A 23397-nucleotide genomic window follows, 5' to 3' on the forward strand; every position below is an offset into this window, starting at 1 on the left:
TGAATTCAATCTTGTAACTGTTTCCTCCAAGAAACAGAGCTCACCTCTGCACATTTGCTACTGTCGTTAGTGGAATATTCTTCCATGGATTGAATATGGACATTAGTGGCCAATGATCAGTCATGAGGGTAAACCCTCTCCCATACAAGTACTGGTTAAAACTTTTTACACCTCAAACCAAACTCAATGCCTCACTGTCAACCAGTGCATAATTTTTCTGTGCAGCAGTAAGGGAATGTGAAGCAAAGGCTGTGGGGCATTCACTTCCATCATTCATAACATGTGACGTGACTGCACATGTACGATTAAGTGAGATGTCACAGGCAAACATCACTGGACAATATGGATCATAATGTGTGAGTACAGTACAAAAGAATTCCTTCAGCCACCATGTGATCCAGGTCTCTGGCTACTTTATCACAGATGGTATAAGGAACTGGATGGGTTTTGTAAAACTTGGGTGTGGTATTTTTATTTAACGCTATTTTACCCTTGAGGTATTTGAGTTTTCCATTGGCATCCTTCAACACTTCTGTGGCATCATCCAGTATCTTTCTTAATTTGCATTCAGTTCTGTCTACTCCATGGAATATAGCATGCAAATTGTGGAAGGATCTCCAATTGGGCTGTAGTTGTCTCGGCCAATTATCACTTCACAATGCTGACACTCCTGTTTTTACCACATACAAGCCCAATGTAGCTTGTTGGTTGTTGTATTTCACGGTTGTAAATGTTATTTTCACTGGAGTTATCTTTTCTTAGTTCGATATATGCAGTTTTCAGTTCAGTATCTTTGAAATGCTGTTCAAACCTATTCTGTGGAATGACTAAAACAGCTGAGCCAGTGACTAATTCCATAAGACCATAAGACCATAAGACATAGAAGCAGAATTAGGCCATCTGGCCCATCGAGTCTGCTCCACCATTCGATCATGGCCAGTCCTTTTTCTCCCCCTCTACCCCAGTTCCCTGTAACTTTTGATGCCATGTCCAATAAAGAACTTATCAATCTCTGCCTTAAATACACCCAATGACCTGGCCTCCACAGCTGCATATGGCAACAAATTTCACAGATTCGCCATTCTTTGGCTGAAGAAATTTCTCTACATCTCTGTTTTAAAAGGGCGCCCCCCTATCCTAAGGCTATGCTCTGTTGTCCTGGACTCTCCCACCATGGGAAAAATCCTTTCCACATCTACTCTGTCTGGGCCTTTCAAAATTCGAAAGGCTTCTATGAGATCCCCCCCCCCCACCCCCATCCTTCTGAATTCCAGCAAGTAGTGCAGTGTGCAGTTTTGGGCTCTTTATTATTGTGTGCAGTTTTGGGCTCCTTATTTTAGAAAGGATATACTGACATTGGAGAGAGTTCAGAGAAGATTCACGAGAATGATTCCAGGAATGAGAGGGTTACCGTATGAGGAACGTCTGGCAGCTCTTAGTCTGTATTCTCTGGAGTTCAGGAGAATGAGCGGGGATCTCATAGAAAAATTCCAGATGTTAAAAGGCCTGAACAGATTAGATATGGCAAAGTTATTTCCCATGGTGGGGAGTCTAGGACAAGAGGGCACAACTTCAGGATTGAAAGACATCCTTTTAGAATTGAGATGTGGAGAAATTACTTTAGTCAGAGGGTGATGGAATTTGTTGCCACAAGTGGCTGTGAAGGCCAAGTCATTGGGTGTATTTAAGGCAGAGAGAGATAGGTTCTTGATTAGCCAAGGCAACAAAGGGTATGGGGTGACAGCAGGGGAATGGGGATGACTGGGTGAAGAGGATTAGCCCATGATTGAATGGCCTACTTCTGTTCCTAAATCTTATGGTTTTATGGACTTATGGAGTACAAACCCAGAGCCATCAAATGTTGCTCATAAGATAAACCTTTCATTCCTGGAATCATTCTTGTGAATCTCCTCTGGACCCTCTCCAATGCCAGCACATCTTTTCTAAGATGAGGGGCCAACAATTGTTCACAATACTCAAGGTGAGGTCTCACCAGTGTCTTATGAAGCCTCAGCATCACGTCCTTGCTTTTGTATTCCAGACCTCTTGAAATGAATGCTAACATGGCATTTGACTTCTTCACCACTGACTTGATCTGCAAGTTAACCTTTAGAGTGTTCTGCACAAGGACTCCCAATTCCATATTAATTAATTTGCCATTAATTTCTGGTGTAAGCCATATTGCTTATCTATTGTTAGTTTTCATATTGTAAATCCCAAGGCTACCCATTCCTATGTCACTCTCATCATTATCAGATTTTTCATCAACAGCATGCAGATTAGTGTTCTTTTTGAAACTGCAACTTGATTTTTAAAAAAAAATTTATTTTCTCTGTGCAGTCCATATTTTTTTTTTGCCTTGCACGCTCTTTGTATGTGTCCTACTTTGTTGCATTTTCTGCATGTTTCACCTTTAAACTTGCTTGGTCTTATGTATGTTGTTCCCTATGACAACAGCAACACAGCTTGTTTGGCCAGGCAGGTTTGTGTTTTGACATTGCAATTTTGTTCACGCTCAATTTCAATCTCTTAGTGCATCAGTAAGCTTATCACTGAACTGACAATGCTGACAATTTCTTAAATTCAGCGACTCAAACTAAAGTGGACTCCCCTTCCTTTTGATTCACACTTTTGTAACCTAAAGTGTTCTGCAATCAACAATAGCTCTGGTTCTAAATGTTCCTACATTACTTTCATGATTTCAGCAAAGCTTATTTTAGCTAGTTTGGTCGGAGCAGTCAAATTTCTAATCAAACTGTATGCTTTTCCACCTATTGCACTCAGTAACACAGCCACTCATTTTTCTTTGGCTATTTATTTTGCTTTGAAATACTGCGTAATTCATTCAGTATACATCTAATATATGGGACAACTAATTTTTTTCAAACGTGTTGCTTCCTCAGAAATTTGTGACGAGATTTGAAGGATGATTCTAAGTGGACTGTTTCTTTAAAAAGAGAGAGAGGGAGCGAACAGCGTGTATGCCTTCCATACCACCAACTCAACCTGCAAGTTAACTTTTAGGGAGTCCGACACAAGGCCTCCCAAGTCCCTTTGCACCTATGAGCTTTTTAAAAAATTCTCCCTGTTTAGAAAATAGTCTACACTTTTATTCCTTCTACCAAAGTGCATGACCAGAAACTTCCTGACACTGCATTCTATCTGCCACTTGTTTGACAATTCTCCTAATCCAGGGATTCCCAAAATGGTGCCCATGGACCTCTTGCTTAATGGTGTTGGTCCAAGGCATAAAAAAGACTGGGAACCCCAGTCCTGATCTGTCTAAGTCCTTTTGCTTCCTCAATTTGTTACCTGCCCTTCCACCTATCTTCACATTGTCTCCAAACTTGGCCATAAAGCCATCAATTCCATTATCTAAACCAAAGACCTATAAGGAAATGGTCCCAACACCAACACCTATAGAACGCCAGAGGCAGCCAACCAGAAAAGGCTTCCTTTATTGCAACTCCATGTCTCTTGCCATCAGCCATGCTGGAATCTTTCCTGTAATACCATGGACGCTTATCTTGTTAGCACCTTATGTGCAGTACCCTGTCAAGGGCCTTCTGAAAATCTAAGTACACAACATCCACTGATTCTGCTTTGTCTATATTGCTTGTTATTTCCCCAAAGAATTCCAACAGATTTGTCAGGTAAGCTTTCTCCTGAAGGAAACCATGCCGACAATGGTGCCCCCAAGTACCCTGAGACCCTGTCCTTAACAATCGACTCAACACCTTCCCAACCACTGGGGTCAGCCTAAATGGCCTATATTTTCCTTTCTTCTGCTTCCTTTCCTTCTTAAAGAGTGGAGTGACATTTAACTGAGGTATACAAAATTATGAGAGATATACATGGGACAAATGCAAGCAGGCTTTTTTCACTGAGATTGCATGTCTAGAACTAGAGGTCATGGATTCAGGGTGAAAGGGGAAAATGAAGGGAAACCCTCTCTCAGACTGTTGTGAGAGTATGGAAAGAGCTGCCAGCAGAAGAGATGGATTCAGTTCATTCAATGTTTAAAAGAAGTCTCTCTAAGCACATGGATGGGAGAGGTATGAAGTGCTATAGTCTGGGTGCATGTCAATGGGACTAGGCAGATTAGTAGATCAGCACAGTCTAGTTTCTAGGCTGCCTGAGTGGAGTGACTTTTGCAATTTCCTAGTCCTCCAGCACCATTCCAGAATCTAATGATTCTTGAAAAGTCTTTACTAATACCTCCACAATCTCTTCACCTACCTCTTTCAGAACTCTGAGTGTAGTCCATCTGGTCCAGGTGACCTAACTACATACAGATTTTTCAGCTTCACAAGCACCTTCTCCCAAGTAATAGCAACTGCGCTCACTTATGCCCCTTGACACTCTTGAATTTCTGGCGTACTGCTTGTATATTCCACAGTGATGGCTGATGCAAAATACTTATTAAGTTCAATTGCCATTTCCTTGTCTCCCATTACTACCTCTCTAGCATCATTTCCTTGTAGTCCAATATCTACTCTCACCTCTCTTTTATACCTGGACAAACTTTGGTATGCTCTTTGATATTATTGGCTAGCTTACCTTCATATTTCTTCCAAGAGGATCATAACCTTGTTGAAGTTTGGAGGCTCATATGCCTCAATGACCTGGAGAGCTATATTGACTGGAGTCAGGGCTTTATATTTGGCTCTCAGTAGGGTCACCCTTGCCAAACAGATCAAAGGGTACAGGCCAGACTAAGAGTGGTCCACTAGTTCTCCAGAATCAGGGATTCAACTCAGGGCTAACAACTCTGACTGGTGAAATAAAATTGTTATGGAAACAGCAATAATGAATCTTTCTATAACTGTGCGCGACGGTATTCCTGAGTCTCCACTTGGGACTTGCATGATTGACAGTAGGGAAAATGAAGAGGAAGCTACTGACATGATGAAGAAAGCACTGAATTCTACGAGAGATGAAGGACCTTCATTGCTGTCCTAAATGCCAGCAGGGTAATAGGTAGTAATTACGTACCTTCAAATTTCATATTTTCCCTCCTTCAGTTCTTCAGTTGTCTTCTGCTGGTTTTTCATAGCTTCCTAATCTTTTAACTTCTCAATAATTTTTGCTCTATCATATGCCCTCTCTTTTGCTTTTATGTCCCTTGTTAACCACAGTTGGTCATCCTGCCTTCAGATGACCTCTTTGTCTTTACGATACATCTATCATGTTCCTTCTGAATTTCTCTCAGAAACTCCAGCCAGCGCTGTTCTGCTGTCTTCTCTGCTAGTGTCCCCTTCCAATCAGCTTTCACCAGCTCATCTCTTGTGGCTATTTAATTTCATTTATTCCACTGAGATATTGATACGTCCAATTTTATCTTCTCCCTCTCAAATTGCAGAGTGAATTCAATCATATTACAATCACTATCTCCTAAAAGTTCCTTTACCTTAATTTCCCTAATCAAATCTGGTTCATTCCACAAAACACCCAATCTAGAACTGGCAATCCCCTCATGAGACCAACCACAAGCTACTCTTAAAAACCTGTCTCATAGGCATTCTACAAATTATCACTCTTGGGATCCAGCACCAACCTGATTTTCCCAATCTACCTGTATTTTGAAATCCCCCAAGACTATTGTAACATTCCCTTTTTACATGCCTTTCCTATCTCCCAATGTAATTTGTACACCATATGTTGGATAATATTAGGAGACCTGTAAATAACTCCCATCAGGTTCTTTTCATCCTTTCAATTTCTTAACTCTAGCACAAGGATTTTACATCTATTGAATCCACGTCACCTCTTTCTGAGTATTTGATTTCATTTTTTCCAACAAAGCCATGTCATTTCTGTAGCTACCTGCTTAACCTTTCCATGCAATGTGCATCTTTAGATGTTAAGCTCCCAACTATGACCTTTCAGCCACAACTCAATGATGCCCACAATGTCATACCTGACAATACCTAACTGCCACAAGATCATCTACCTTATTCTGTATACTGCTGACATTCAAATATAGTACCTTCAATCATGTATTCATCACCCTTTTCAATTTTGGAGAATTGGAGAGAACACATCAGCCGTTCCTGGTGTTAGTGGTGAAAATGCTTCAGAACCACTATTAATACTCTGGCTTAGTTTTCAAAGTCAGAGGTCCAAAATCTGTGAGTCCCTATGGGCCAGGGTTAATTAACCACAACCTCCCCCCCACCACCCCCCACCAACCCCGGGTCAGCAAATCCTAGAATCAGAGGTCCATGCGAGTCAGAGTATGAGGCCTGAAGTTCAACATCCCATGATCTGCGAATTCTGGGTCGCTTCTGGGTCGATTATGAAGCTCAGAGCCCAAAAGACAAAGTCAGTGAATCCAGAATTTGAGGCCTGATGGTCAAAGCCCCCGGGTCAGTGTGTCTGGAAGTTGGAGGGCCATGGTTTGTAAGCCTGCAAGCCTACAAGGCTCTGGGGTTGGAGGCCTGAAGATGGCTTATCTATGTATGTGAATGTGTGGGTAGGTGGGTGGGGAAAATAGGGGCTTGTTTTGTTGCTGTTATTTTATTTTGTTACTGTTGTGTCATTGACTTTGTGGCTTGCATTGTTCTGCTGAATGTTGTGGGTATGCTGTGTTGATGACACTTGCAGGCTGCTCCCTGCATATCCTTAGGCTGTGTTGACTGTCAACAAAGCAACATGTTTCATTGTATGTTTTGATGTACACCTGACAAAGAAATAAATCTGAATCTCAATCAGAATCTGAATCTCAATCAGAACAGCACATGGAACTGAAGTGATCCAGTGCATCACAGTACCAGCATGTGCCAAGTGGCCTTCTCCTATCCAATACATTTCAATGATTCTATATTGAAAAACACTGGCATATACACAATGATGTGGAGTACCGGTGTTTGCATGTGCTGTCCACAAAATGTAGGGCAAATCCAATTCAGCTGACTCCTGCCCCATCCATCACCTTCAACCATTGTCAGCTCAATGCTGCCAACAATATGATCAATGCCATGCTCAGATTCACAAAGACTATTTAGATGTAGACTTCATTCCCAATTTAACTTAAATATACAGTAGATAGAAGAATTCAATTCAAATGGGAAAGCAAAAGGTAGTGGGTTCAGCCCAGTACATCATGGGTAAAGCCCTCACAACATTGAGCACATCTACATGAAACACTGTAATATGAAAACAGCATCCATCATCAGAGATCCTCACCACCCAGGCTATGCTATTTTCTCACTGCTGCCATCAGGTAGAAGGTACAAGTGCCAATCAGTTTCAAGGACAGTTACTAGCTCTCAACCATCAGGCTCTTCAGCAGAAGAGGATAGCTGCACTCTTCTATTGAGATGTTCCCACAAACAATGATCGCATTTTATGGGCTCTTCATCTTGTTATTTCATGCTCTTGTTATATGTTCCCATGTGTCTATTTTTGCATTTGCAGAGTTGGTTGTCTTCTGTGTTCTTGCTCATTCATTGACCCTGTTTACAGATATTATTCTATAGATTTGCTAAGTATGCCTGCAGGAAAAAAAAATCTCAATGTTGTATGTGGTGACATGTATGTAGTCTATAACAAATTTTACTTTGAACTTTGAAGAATGCCTGTTCCTTATACTTTAGCAGCATTTGACCAAACCTGACATCAAAGAACGAACCCTAGCAATCTGGGAGCCAATAGGAATTAAAAGGACAGCTTTCTGTCATTCATCACACAAAGAAAGTTGATTATTCCAGTGTAGATTAATCAGCCTAACCCCAAGATATTGATTCAGGGGTTCCTCAGGGTCATGTGCCAGTTCCAATCATAGTCAGCTGCTGCATCAATTGCTTTCACATTGAGCGTATTTGCTGATGATTACATCATGTTCAACTCCATTTGCAACTCTCCAAAAAATGAAGTAGTCTATATCTCAAAGCACTAAGTCACAGACAACATTCAAACATGAATTATAGATGGCAAGAAGAAGTATGAAAACTCAAAGCACCAGCATCAACAGGGTAGATGGGGCAAGAATTCTGTCATTTTGGGTGAAGATACAAGGTTTCTCTGGCCCATCCCTGTCCGTTCCCTAGAAAGTGATTCGACAGTTCTGGCAATCTCTTGGAGGTCAAAATGCACTCCCACAGCCACTGTGATTATTTGTACCCATAGCTGTGATGACACAAACTTATGCTTATGTCTCCACTGCAGCTCCAGCTATTGGATGTTTTCCCTTGTATGGCAGTGAAAGCTGAGGCATTAATACTATAGTTGGATTTACAAGATGTTCCTCATCTTTTCCATACTTAGAGGATGGGTTGCAGGCTCTGCACAAAAGCTGTAACAAGAAAGGTTACACTTTTCACCTTCACCATCACACTCGGATTTTCTATCACGATATCAAGTATATCTGTTTGATACAGCAGGTTTCCTCTCCAGACTGTCACATAAGATTATCCTCTGAGCCACTTTCAAGAGAATCTTATTATAGCCTCACTTAATGATGTGATTTCACATCTTTACCACCCCTGCACTCTGCACTGGCTACAGCTCATTTGTCCAGTGAGTTCCTAAATGTAAACCAATCTCCTGAACTAAAATAGAACATAGAACAGTACAGCACAGAATGGGCCCTTCAGCCCACAGTGTTGTGCCAAAGCTTTAAGCTACTTAACCCTCCATTTTTCTTTAATCTATGAATTTCTTAAATATTCCTAATGTATTGACTCTACCACCACCCTCCAAAATGCTGTTGATAAATGGTGACTCTTTGCTTGCAATGCTGCTGGGAATAATCAAATATTTCCATTTAGGACTCTATAGCTGAAATACACATGGGTACTTCAGTAAGTAACATCATTCTAAGATGTTTACCACATCTATTGCTCCTCAAAATTGTTGGACTCTGAAAGGCAGACTTGGGTTACAAATGCAGTTCCCCTTTAAGAAAATGGTAGCATAGGAAGCAAGCCAGACAGCAGGAACAATTGAAATGCACAAGCCTTAGACACCCACTCAATTATAGCAAATGTATAGTCTCTGGAAAATAAACCTGAAGACCTCAGAGCAAGCTTGCAGTACCAGAGGGACATCAGGGACTGCTGGGTATATTGCATCATGGAAACATGGCTCACCTCTGCCATTTCAGAAGCAGCACTGCAACCCAAAGGCTTCACCATCCACCAAAAAGACAGGACAACAGGCGCTTTTAAAGGTAGAGTTGTTAGAATACATTTCATGATTAAGTCATCATTCTGTCTCAATCCTGCTCAACTGACCTGGAATATTTACCGATCAAGTGTCATCCATTCTATCTGTCAAGTGAGTTTTCCATGATTATCTGGTATTGGTATACGTTCCACCTCAGGCCAATGTCAGGCCAGCCCTAATGGAGCTGAGTAGTATAAGCAGCAGTCACAAAACGTCACACCCTGATGCCAACTCTATCTTCGCAGGGGATTTCAACCAGGCCATCTTGAAGACTTTGAACAACTACCACTAACATATCATCTGTGGAACCAAAGGATCCAAGAAACTTGACCACTGTTATATTACCATCAAGAACACTTACTGTGACATCCCATGCCTACACTTTGGGAAGTCCAGTCACCTAGCTGTACTTCTACTCTCAATGTACAGACAAAGAAAAAAGACTGCAGCACCACTGGTGATAACCAAGAAGGTATGATCAAGGGAGGTGAAGGAGTGCTCACAAGACAGCTCTGAGAAGGTGGACTGGACAATATTTAGGGATTCATCTTTGAATTTGAATGAATACACCACAGTTGTCAATGACTTGATCAAGACCTGTGTGGATGAGTGTATGCCTGAAAGAACACACCAGGCATTTTAAACCAGAAGCCATGGATAAACCATGATATTTGTAGTCTGCTGAAGGCTATATTTGTGGCATTCAAGAGAGGGAATCCAGAACTGTACAAGAAGTTCAGGTACGAACTTGCTACTTTAAGAACAAGAAAACAATCGCGGTTGAAGTTAGAGATGGAATTGGATGCAAATCCACTCTGGCAGGGTTTGCAGGCCATTACTTCCCACAAGATGAAACCTGTCATCATGAACAGCTATGATGCTTCACACCCAGATGCGCTCAATGCTTTAAAAAGGGAGAATAAAATGACACCCGCGTAAATCCCTACAGCATCTGGTTACCCTGTGATCTCTGTCTCAAAAGCCAATGTCAGAACACCTTTTGAGAGGATGAACCCTTGCAAAGTGTCAGACCTCGATAGTGTACCTTGTAGAGCACTGACAACCCGTGCCAGCTAACTAGCAGGAGTGTCCAATTACATCTTCAAACTCCCACTGCTAACTTCAGAGGTTCTCACCTGCTTCAAAAGGGGGCAATCACACCAGTGCCCAAGAAGAACAGAGTGAGCTGCCTCAATGACTGTCGCCCAGTTGCACTCACATCTACTCTTATGAAGTGCTTTGAAGGTTAGTCATGGCCAGTGTTAACTCTTACCCAAGCAACTACCTGGATTTGCTGTAACTTGCCTATTGCTACAGGTGCAATCTCACTGGCCTTGGGTCACCTAGACAATGGCAGAACCTATGTTGGTTTTTTGTTTGTTGATTACAGTTCAGAATTCAGCATCATCATACCCTCAGTTCTAGTCAATGTTCCCAAAACCTGACCTCTGCACCTCCTGGAAGACCATTATTGGAAGACCACAGTCAGTGCGGAATAGAAAACACCTCCTCCTCAATGATAATCAACACTGACACACCTCAAGGATACGTACTTCATCCAGTACTCTTTCTACACCCATGATTGTGTGGCTAGACATAGCTCAAACACCATCTAAAAACTTGCCACCGACATAACCATAGTTGGCAGAATTTCAGTTGGTGATCAGTAGGTATACAGGAGTAAGGTAGATCAGCTGGTTGAGCGATATCACAGTAACAATCTTGCATTCAGTGTAAGAAAGACCAAAGAATTGATTGTGGTTCTGAAGGGGGAACACCAATGACTCTTGCAAATTTCCACAGATGTACTGTGGAGAGCATTCTAACTGATTGCATCACTGTCTGATATGGAGGGGCCAGCACACAGGATTGCAAAAAGCTGCAGGAAGTTCCAAATTCATCCAGCTCCATCATGGACACTAGCCTCCCCAGCTTCAAGGGCATTTTCAAAAAGCGATGCCTCTGAAGGCAGCAGCAGTCAATAAAGACCCCCATCACCCAGGTCATGGCCTCTTCTCATTGCTGCCATCAAGGAGCAGTTTTCTGGAGAATGAAGGCTCATACTCTGTATGTTAGGAACAGCTCTTCCCCTCCACCATCACTTTTCCGAATTGACGATGAACCCATGTACACTACCTCATTTTTTTGGTTTTTTCTCTTTTTTGCACTACTTATGTTTTTATTATAATATGTTTTTATTGTAATTTGTAGTATTTTTATTATAATCTATTGCAACATCCTGCTGCTACCAAACAGCAAAATTTTACAGCATATACCAGTGATATTAAAACTGAATCTGATTCCTCAGCAGTGAGGTCCAGGCACCTACCACCCCATGTAAAAACTTAACCCTGACATCACCCTAAACTTTCCTCCAATCACCCTTAAAAGGATGTTCCCTGCTATTAGCAATTGCCACTAAGGAAAAAAGACCCTGACTTTCAACTCTATCTATGCCTCTTACCATTTTGTACACCCCCATCAAGTCAACTCTCATCCTCCTTTACTCCAAAGCAATAAGTCCTAACTCACTTAAACTTTCCTCATAAGTGATGTTCTCTAACCCAAGCAGCATCCTGTTAAATCTCCTCTGTACCCTTTCCAAAGCTTTAGCATAACCAGGCGACTAGAACTGGACACAATAACTGCAAGTGTGGTCTAACCTCTATATTAAACATAGCCACCAGAATCTGAGCTGGCAGCTGTGAATACAAAATAGTTAGATGGTGACTTCATCTTGTCCTTCCACCATTGGCCACAGTTCAATTCTTGGGTGTCAGAAAGATGACAGGTCTTATTGAGTGGAGTGGAAGGTGGAGAATTGAATGGTCCATATTTAAATCAACTGCAGCTACCAGTTCTGATCACCTTGCTAATGGAAGGATGTCATTAAGCTGAGAAGAATGTAGAAAAGTTTCACAAGGACTGAACAACTTGAGTCATAAGAAGAATGGATAGACAGGTGCTTTTGTCCCCAGAGTGTATGAGGCTGCAGGGTGAGGTGACATTATAAAAGTTTATGAAATCACAGGGGGCATAGCTAGAGTGAATGATCACACATTTTTCCCCAAGGTAAGGGAATCAAGGGAGTTTAAAACTTGAGGGAATGGGTTTAAAGTAAAAGGGAAAGACTTAAAGGAGACAGGAAGATAATTTGTTTCACCCAGAGATTGATAAGTGCCAGAGAAAGTGGCAGATGTGGGTAAAACTACAAAATTTAAAGATATTTAAACAGGTACATGAAGAGAAAAGTTTTAGAAGGTTATTAAACAAATAAAAGCAAATGGCACCAGCTTATGTTATTGGGTCAAAGGGCCCATATAACTCTTCGGCTCTATGACTTATTTAGTGATCAATTCCATGTTAGTTTTCTATGGAAGTTCCCTGCTTGCTCTCACAATGGCTTCTTAATTTGCTTCAAAAATCAAAGTAAATTAAGAAAAAGTTCTGGCATGACAATGAAGGAGATGGACAAAGGAGGGTAAGTATGTGGAGACCATCTTTTCAGTTCCTGCTGCTGGTGAAACCATCATCAACAAATGATACCATAATTGTGCATTTAGGGAAAAGGTTGAGCACCCATACCTGTTCTCTGCTACTTAGCTGTTGATGTCTCCAATGTCCACCTGGAAGAGAAGGACAGTGAACTCTGGGAAATTGAGGTGGTGAAACTTCCCTGGTGTGCCAAGTGTGTAAAGGTGAAGTGAGCCTATGAAAAGAATGCGTGGGTCCTGCTTGAAAGAGGTTGTTTGTAAATGCGTACGTGGTTGGAGTGATGAACTGAACAGTGCATAATGTTATACTTGGTTCATTCATTGGCCTAGCCCATGTATGAAAAGTTTCTGAACTTCTTGAGACACGGAAGCAGGCGGGTAAGGTTTGAAGATCTGGAATTGCCTGGCACGGTAATCGGCTTCTGGGGTTTGGCTGGCAGCCCACTTAGTATTCTCTGAAAAGAGCAAATCTTTCTTTATCTGCAACTCCTCCGCTCAGGCTTTTAGTTTAGATTCTGGCATGTAGCCTCATGTGGTGCTGTTGTTCAGTGAGCTAGAACTTATTGAGAAAGAAACAACCAGTCACTGCCTAATTGGCAAAGTCTACCCTCATAAGAGTCAGCAATTTCAAGACTTTTTATTAATTGTTTAATCAATGTTACTACTTTGTTTCTAACTGTTGGAAATTTTCAGAAGCATTCAAAAGACTCAACAGTTTTAAAGGCAAGGAAATCTGTCTATCAGTTTTATTGTATATCATGTGGGGGTGGAATTTTCTTGGTGCATCTATGCAAACATATTAAACATATTAAAATGCACTATTTCAATGACTTTCAATACAATGTTAGATCACTTCAGATTATTATCTTTGAGTCATAGTGTCACACTGCAGGGAAACAATCATGGCCACACTAATCATTAAGCACCATTGATATTCATCTCATTTTATTTACCTCACAACACCTTCCGCCCCATATTCTATTATTTGCAGGTAAGGACCAATTAACTTCCATAATTTTGGGATGTACTAGGAGCATTGGATCGCCTGACAGAAACCCATGCAATCACAGAGAAAATATGCAAAATCCACAGAGGCAGGACAGAGGTTAGGATTGAACTTGGATCTCTGGAACTGTGAGAGAGCAGCTCTACGAAGCATCAGTGAAGCACTTTTAATTGTTTTCTTTTAACTAATCTAGGATAGCTTTAAGTGCTGCTAGTTGCTCTTAGTATTTACCTCTTGAGACTTGCATCCACTGACAATTGGCAGTTAAATGTTAATAGAACAAACCTAGAAATTTGCTGCACATTACAGTCCACAATGTTGTGCCAACCATGTAACTTACTCTAGAGACTGCCTAGAATTTCCCCAGCGCATAGCCCTCTACCTTTCTAAACATCATGTACCTATCTAAGAGGCTCTTCAAAGATCGTATTGTATCCGCTTCCACCATTACCACCTGCAGTGCATTCCACACACCCACCACCCTCTGGGTGAAAAGCTTACCCCCGACATCCCCTTGGTACCTATTTCCAAGCACTTTTCAGCCCTGGGAAAAACCCTCTGGCTATCCACACGATCAATGCCCCTCATCATCTCATACACCTCTATCAGGTCACCTCTCATCCTCCGTCACTCCAAGGAGAAAAGGCCAAGTTCACTCAACCTATTCTCATAAGGCATGCTCTTCAATCCAGGCAAAATTTATGTAAATCTCCTTTGCACTCTCTCTATAGTACCCATATCCTTCCTGTAGTGAGATGATCAGAACTGAACACAGTACTCCAAGTGGGGTCTGACCAGAGTCCTTTATAGCTGTAACATTACCTCTCAGCCCTTGAACTCAATCCAATGGTTAATGAAGGCCAACACACCATACACCTTCTTAACAACACTGTCAACCTGTGCAGCAGCTTTGAGTGTCCTATCGACACAGACCCCAAGATCTCTCAGATCCTCCACACTGCCAAGAGTCTTACCATTTATATTATATTAATGTACAAAAACAAGAAACCATAAGGAGAAAAAAGGTGAACAATGAAGGTAAGCTAGTGAATATTATAAAAGAGGTACCAAAAGGTTTTCAGATATATAAAGAGTAAAAGAGAAGTGAGAGTGGATATTGCGCTGCTGGAATATGATGCTAGAGAGGCAGTAATGGGGACAAAGAAATTGTGGACAAACTTAATAAGCATTTTGCGTCAGTCTTCACTGTGGAAGCCACCAGCAGTATGCCAGATATTGACGAGTGTCAGGGGGGAGACATGAGTGTAGTTGTTATTACTAAGGAGAATATACTTGGGAAGTTGAAAGATATGAAGGTAGGTAAGTCATGAAGACCAGATAGTCTACACCCCAGGGTTCTGAAAGATGTAGCAGAAGCAATGAACTTTCAAGAATCACTAGATTCTGGAATGGTTCCAGATGACTGGAAAGTTGCAAATGTCACTTTGCTCTTTAAGAAGGGAACGAGGCAGAAGAAAGGTAATTTTAGGCCAGTTAGCTTGACTTCAGTATTTGGGAAGATGCTGCAGCCCACTATTAAAGATGAAGTTTGGGGCACTTGGAGGTGCATGATAAAGTAGGTCAAAGTAAGTATGGTTTCCAAAAGGGGAAATCTTTGTGAGCATGTAATAGGCAGGATAAACAAAAGCGAGCCAGTGGGTGCTGTTCCTTTGGATTTTCAGAGGCCTCTGATAAGGTGCTTCACATAAGGCTGCTTAACAAGATAAGAGCCGATGGTATTACAGGAAAGATACTAGCATGGATAGAAGAATGGCAGACTGGCAAGAGGCAAAGAGTTGGAATAAAGGAGGGCCCATTCTGGTCGGCTGCGGTGGATAGTAGTGTTCCACAGGTATTGGAACTGCTTCTTTTCATGTTATATGTCAATAATCTGGATGATGCAATTGATCCCTTTGTGGCCAAGTTTGAAGCTGATACAAAGACAGGTGGAGGAACAGATAGTTTTGGTAAGCATTGAGTATACATAAGGACTTTAATAGTTTGGAAGAATGAGCAAACAAGTGGGAAATGGTATATAGTGTAGGGAAGTGTTTGGACATGAACTTCAGTAAGATGAATAAAGGCAAGAACTATGTTTCTAAATAGGGAGAATATTCAAAACTCCAAGGTGCAGTGGGACTTAGGAGTCCATGTACAGGATTCCCTAAAGGTTAACTTGCAGGTTGAGTTAGTAGTAGGGAAGGCAAAGACAATGTTAGCATTCATTTTTAGAGGACTAGAATATAAGAGCAAGGATGTGATGCTAAGGCTTTATAGGGCAAAGGTCAGATTGCACTTGGAACATTATGAGCAGTTTTGAGCCCCTTATCTAAGCAAAGATGTGCTGGCATTGCAAAGGGTCCAGACAAGGTTCCTGAGAATGATTCCAGAAATTAAAGAATTAATGTATCATGAGTTTTTGATGGCTCTGGGCCTGTACTCACTGGAGTTTAGAAGAATGAGGGGGAATCTGATTGAAATGTATGAAATATTGAAAGACCTAGATAGAGTGGAAATGGAGAGAATATTTCCCATAATGAGTGAGTCTAGGTCCAAAGGGCACAGCATCAGACTAGAAGGATGTCCATTCAGAACAAAAAGGAGACGGAATTTCTTTAGACAGAGGGTGGTGAACCTGTGGAACTCAAAGTGGCTGTGGAGGACAAGGCATTGAGTATATTTAAAGGAGATTTTGATAGGTTCTTGGTTAGTTATGCATCTAGGGTTATGGAGAGAAGGCAAGAGAATGGAATTGAGTGGGATAATAAATCTGCCATGATGGAATGGCAGAGCTCCTATGTCTTATGTTTTAAGTAAATGGAACAGACAGCATGTTAGTTTGTTGGAAACATGGTTCTTTATTAATTTCACCATGAACTGCCAGCACTTATTTTCTGGCCTATAAAATATAAGTCCTGTGAACTTCCTCTAGTGTTGGACAACAGAATAAAACGCATAAACCTGACAAATTACCTCATCCCAAAGATTAATGTTTGAAAAAAGCACATGCCAAGAAATTTCTCCCCTGTTACTGGTGCTAAACTCACTAAGTAAGCAAGTCAGCACGTTGTAACATTCCTCCAAAATTCTTCCCCTGACCAAGGCTGCGGGACCAAGCGGTATTCCAGGGCGGGTACTCAGGATGTGTGCAGCACAACTGGCAGGTGTGTTTAGACATTTTTAATCTCTCCCTCTCCCAGTGTAGAGTGCCCTCCTGCTTCAAATTATCCACCATTGTCCCTGTACCTAAAAAAAACAAGCTAACGTGATTGACTGATTGGCGTCCTGTCATATTTACCTCAATAATAAGCAAATGCTTTGAGAGGCTGGTCAAGGACTACATCTGCAACATGCTTACCAACACAACTGATTGACAGATGACGCAATAGCCACAGCTCTACACACCGTCCTTACACATCTGGAGAAGAGGGATCCTTATGTGAGAATGCTGCTCTTGGACTACAGTTCCGCATTCAACACCATAATTCCCTCCAGGTTCGACAGGAAACTCAGAGACTTCGGCCTTGACCCTGCCTTGTGCAGCTGGACCCTGGCTCCCTCACCTCCACACCTCTGACTCTCAACACAGGAGCCCCTCAGAGCTGTATACTAAGTTCTCTCCTTTACTCCCTGTATACTATGACTGTGTCACCACTCTAAACTGCTAATTAAATTTGCCAATGACACTATATTGATTGGCTTAATCTCAAGCAATAATGAGGTGGCCTACAAGGAAGAAGTCATCTCTCTGTCACAGTGGTGTCAAGAAAACAACCTCTCCCTCCATGTCGCAAAAACAAAGGAGCTGGTTGTGGATTACAGGAGGAATGGAGACGGCTTAACTCCTATTGACATCAATGGATCTGGAGTTGAGAGGTTACAGCTTTAAGTTTTTCAGCATCCACATCACCAAGGAGCTTAGTGAAGCAACTGTGTTGTTTTGAGTTCATCTCATTTTCATCAATTGGACTAGATGGCTGTACACACCATACGTATGGTGAAAAAGGCAGAACAGCACTTCTTTCACCTCAGACAGTTGAGGAAGTTTGGTATGCGCACCCAAATCCTAAGAACTTTCTACAGGGGCACAATTGAGAGCATCCTGATGGGCTGCATCACTGCCTGGTATAGGAACTGTACCTCCCTTAATCGCAGGATTCTGCAGAGAGTTGTGTGGACAGCACAGCACATCTGTAGTTGTAAACTTCCCATGATTCAGGACATTTACAAAGACAGGTGTGTAAAAAGGACCCGTAGGATCATTAGGGACCTGAGTCACCCCAACCACAATCTATTCCACCTGCTACCATCCGGGAAATGGTACCGCAGCATAACAGCCAGGTCCAACAGGCTCCAGGACAGCTTCTTCCACCAGGCCATCAGACTGATTAACTCACGTTGATTTGAGTGACTTTCTATGTTACATTGACTATTCTATTTATTATAAATTATTATAAATTACTATTATTGCACATTGCACATTTGTACAGAGACGTAAGGTAAAGATTTTCACTCCTCATGTATGTGAAGGATGTAAGAAATAAAGTCAATTCAATTCAACATTGGTAAGCAGTGACCTCAGGTTGAATGTTTTTTCAATTACTTGGACATTGGTAATTGTCAGCAAAGACCAGACATTTTGTGCATTGTCTGTAATGCATTATTCCTCTCCATAGATGCTGCCCAGCCTGTTGAGTTTTGTCTGTGCTGCTTTGAGTTCATCTCATTTTCATCAATTGGACCAGGTGGCTGACATTAATATCACTGAAATTTTAAACATAATGTGTTCCCTTAATTTAATACTTCCTTTGATACCAACCACAAAGTAGTGATCATGTGGTAGATTATATAACAATCTAAAATTGTTGTGTTGCCCTTAAGGCATTTGTTTAGCTTTATTACATTTTTGCTTTAGTAATTTGTTTGTAATTATTTTCTATTTAAAGTTAAGGTTGTTGAAAGTAAATTCATTGTCTGTGATTGCTTTAGTAATTTGTTTGTAATTATTTTCTATTTAAAGTTAAGGTTGTTGAAAGTAAATTCATTGTCTGTGATGTATCGCGGCATGCGACGTCACACCCGGTTCGCCGCGTCTTGTGGGAAAATACCGGTTTGGAGAAACGGGAAGGAGGGGGCTTGTGTGTGCAGGATCAGCACGAGAAAAGTTTTTTTTCTACGCACTAAGAAACATCATAGAAGCAACGCTGTAAGTTCATAAGATAATCGATATGTTGAATAAAAATGTTAAAACTGATTCTGTTAAAAGTAATGACGGTTGATAAAGTTTATTTTCTTTGTTATTGAAAGCGTTGCTGGATAGTTTGTGTGAAGTGTATTTAAAGCCAGTTGATGGCGTAGGTAGATTCTGACTGTATGTTGTACTTTAATTTAATATAGTTTGTTGTAGTTTTACTTTTACAAGTATTTATGATGTAAATGCAATGCCCAGAAGGAAATAAATACTGTATATATTTTGTATTGCTTTATCATCAGTTTTCACCATACGTTAATGTGGAAGAGTGACCAGGAAATGGTTAATCTTACTGGGATGCTGCCTCATTGACTACGGTTTACCTAGGTGTTTAGTTCAGAGTTTTTACACCTGCACGAGAACACTACAATTGTGTTACAGCTTGTTCTTTGAACTACTATAACTAAGTTAGTCCCAGAGCTAATATTTTTCAGTTGCTCTGTTTTTGACTTCTGTCTGTCTAAATAGAAGCAAAATATGTTATTATTTTCCTATAAGTAATTTTTAATCTGAATCTAAGGATTACAGATCTAATATAAGCATAGTCAATTTGCTACTAATTTAACTTATTACATTTGAATACTTTTGAATTAAGAGGAATAGACAGAGTGGACAGCCAGTGCCTCTTCCCCAGGGCACCACTGCTCAGTACAAGAGGACATGGCTTTAAGGTAAGGGGAGGGAAGTTCAAGGGGGATATTAGAGAAGGTTTTTCACTCAGAGAGTGGTTGGTGCCTGGAATGCACTGCCTGAGTCAGTGGTGGAGGCAGATACACTAGTGAAATTTAAAAGACTACTAGACAGGTATATGGAGGAATTTAAGGTGGGGGGTTAAATGGGATGCAGGGTTTGAGGGTTGACACAACATTGTGGGCCGAAGGGCCTGTAATGTGCTGTACTATTCTATGTTCTATGTTTTAATACCTTTTTTGGAAGGCACTTAAGTGGAAAATACAGTTATTTCATACAATACTGAAATAAAATAAGAATTTGCTGGGAGTACAGAGAAATTTATTGAAAATTATGAAAAAGAAGCGATAAATTACAGATATAAGCATGAAATTTCACAAACATTTTTTCACAACATGTGTTTCAGATACTTTCTATTTCTATTTTATTCCTTTCCTTTCTAATTTTGATGCTGTTCTGAACAATTTTCAAGTTATTTGTTCAGAAACACAAAGCATACTGTACAAATATACCTTTAGGTACATCAGTATGAAATTAAGAACATACCATAATTTTCTTTTTCTTTTTTATGATAAGCTGTGTTCTGATGGATAGTATTAACATTTTATGTTCAATTAACTGGCTACAAATGAGATATTTAGATTGGGACTATTTCACTGAAATTGGAATAACTGCAATAGCAGCATTTAATACAATATTTCAGTTATATCTGCCCTGCTTGTCCTTATTTCTTTCACATAATTTCCAATCTATTTCTAGTTGTTAGTCCATTGGGAAAAAAATAATTTCTGCAATCATATATTTTTTAAATACCAAGCTGAAGCCCCTTGATATGATTGAAGATACTTCATCAGAATCAGAATCATTATCATTGACATATGTTGTGAAATTTGCTGTCTTGCAGTAACAGTATGGTGCAATATGTAAAAATTACCATAAATTACAATAACAAATATAAATGTATAAACAGTGCAAAAAGAGAACAAAATAGCTAGGTAGCATTCATAGACCACTCAAAATCTTATGGCAGAGAAGAAGAATCTGCTTCTAAAACCTTGAGCAAGTGCCTTCAGGCCCCTATACTTTCTCCTTGGTGGTTGCAATGAAAACAGTCCTTCACGATGCATGGTAACTTCTTGAAGCACCACCTTTTGACGATGTCCTCAACGGTGCATAGGCTAGTACCCATGATGGAGACGGCTGAGTTTACAACCCTCTGCTGCTTTTTACAATTCTGAGCATTGGCCCCTCCATACCAGATGGCGATGCGACCAATCAGAATGTTCTCCATGGTATATCTGTAGAAATTTGCCAGAGTTCTTGTTGACATACCAAACCTCCTCAAACTCTGAGTGAAATATAGCCACTAGTGTGCCTTGTTTGTAATTGCATTAACAGGTTGAGCCCAGGATAAATCTTCAGAGATGTTGACACCCAGGAACGTGAGGCTGCATACACTTTCAGCTGCTGAGCCTTGATGAGGAATGATATGTGTGCTCCAGACTTCCCCTTCCTGAAGTCTGCAATCAATTCTTTGGTCTTAGTGATGTTGAGTGCCAGGCTGTTGTTGCTACACCATCCAAGCAGCTGATCTATCTCACTCCTGTATGCTTCCTCATCACTATCCTGAGATTCTGCCAACCCATGTGTCATCAATGAATTTATAAATAGCTTTGTGCAGTGCCTAGCCAGAAAATCATGAGTTTGAAGAGAGTAATGAATGGGGTTAGGCATGCATCTTTGAGGTGTGCTTGTGTTGATTGTCAGCAAGGAAGAGGATGTCTGAATGTGATCTCTCGATGCGGAAGTCAAGGATCCAGTTACAGAGGGAAGTACAGAGGCCCAGTTTTTGAACCTTGTTGATTGGTACTGAGGATGATAGTGTGCAACACTGAGCTGTAATGAATAAACAGCAGAATGACACAGGTATTTTTGCTGTTGGCTGGTCCTAGGCTGGGTGCAGAGTGAATAAGATTACATCTGCTGTCAACCTGTTGTGATGGACAGCAAATTGTAGTGGGTCCTGGTCCTTGTTTAGGCAGGAGTTGATTGTAGCTATGAACATCCTCTTAAAAGCACTTCATCACAATAGCTGTGAGTGCTACAGAAGGAAAGTCATTGAGGCAGATCACCCTGTTTTTCTTGGGCACTGGTATGATTGATACTCCTTTGAAACAGGTAGGAAACTCCATCTGCAGCAATGAGAGACTGCAGCAATTGAAGATGTTCTTTAACACTCCAGCCAGTTAGTTAGTACTGGTCTTCAGCATCCTGCCAGGTACACCATCAAGGCCTTATCACAGGGTCACCAGAGATAGTTTCATTCACTGTTTCAAAGCAGGGATAAAAGGCATTCATCTCATTGGGGAGTGAAGCATCACAGCCATTTATGAAATTAGGTTTTGCCTTCTCGAAAGTATTAGCTTGCAAACCCTGTCATAGCTAATGTGCATCTGATATTGTCTCTAGCTTCACTCAGAATTGTTTATTCACTCTTAGGATAAACTTTCATTGGTCATACCTGAAGTTCAGGCAGAATTCTGAATCACTGGTCTTAAATGCCACAGAACTAGCCTATAGCAGACTGTGAATATCCTGCTTCAAATTTGGTTTCTGTTTATGTACGTCTGAAGGCGCACACAAGTCTTAATGGAATTGTTGACAAATGCAGCATATTCAATCAGATCCAAAGATCAACCCCTGATTATGGTGCAGTGCAGCAATTCAAAACAGTCCTGTAAGTATTCATCCACCTCCCTTGGCCATAGTGTTGAGGTGCTCATTCTCTATCTGTATGCTGGGAGTAAAGTACAGCTAGCTGATTGGAATTGCCGAAGTACGGGTGTGGGTGGCATTCTTGAAGGTAGCGCTACAGTGGTCAAGTGTGTTGGCTCCTTTGGTTCCATAGCTGACTTGTTGGTAATAATATCATGTGGCCAATTAAATATTCTAGGAAAACACTTAAGTCTGAGTGACAAAATACTGATCAGTCCCTCAGATCAGTGCACATATAGAGACCTAAAATTAGCAATCAATATCACTGAAAACTGCATTATTTTCTGTAGTATCATTGATTTTTTGACATCAGAAAATATTGCTTTCCTGCAGTGCACTGAGTAGTTGGATCAACCAGTATTTTCTCTTAAAAAGGAAATGATTTCTACAACAAAATATGACCGGAGTTTTTGCAGCCGTTTTTACCTACAAGCATGTGTTTTGGCATGATCCTGTAGTTATGGGAAATGAATAAATAATGAATTGTATAATCTACAACCACAACAAGCCAACTGGGATATTAAGTCCACTAAATAGACTGGGGCTTTACTTTCTCAAACTGCAGCCTTCTACCAAGTGTTATTTCAGATTTCATCTGGACTACTTTAAATACAGACTACTGCAGATTAAACTCCCAAAGATACCGTTATTTCTAGAAAGCAAGTTTCCCATCATTTTTTTCATGAAAATTATTTTCTTCAGGTCATAAAAAGCATCTGGGAGATAGTTTAATGTTCTTCTCACAGATTTCTGAATCACTGACAATTATACTGAACTAAGTAGGTCAATGATTTATTCTTTTCTTCAATAGATGTGTAAGTAATTCTAAGAAATTTCACTTCACTGGTTTTAGATGTCCATGGGCTTTGCCTATCATACTCAGAGAAGCTTTACTCTTCATTGTGGTGTACAGTTCAGTAATGTCTCATGAAGATTCTGGTGAGTGATGAAAGGTTTCTTTATTCAAGCTCTTTGAAATTGAAATCTAAGATTATTGACTTCCAAACAAGTTC

The 23397-nt window shown here is 40.7% G+C and overlaps 1 protein-coding gene across 2 annotated transcripts in view; it reads right to left on the reverse strand.

The window, feature by feature from the left end:
• calcr (calcitonin receptor) overlaps positions 1-23397 on the reverse strand; it is a 240635-nt gene that overhangs the window by 184406 nt on the left and 32832 nt on the right. The gene's annotated exons all lie outside the window — the stretch shown is intronic.

The sequence above is a fragment of the Hypanus sabinus genome, chromosome 6, assembly GCF_030144855.1.
Source record: "Hypanus sabinus isolate sHypSab1 chromosome 6, sHypSab1.hap1, whole genome shotgun sequence".
NCBI lineage: Eukaryota > Metazoa > Chordata > Chondrichthyes > Myliobatiformes > Dasyatidae > Hypanus > Hypanus sabinus.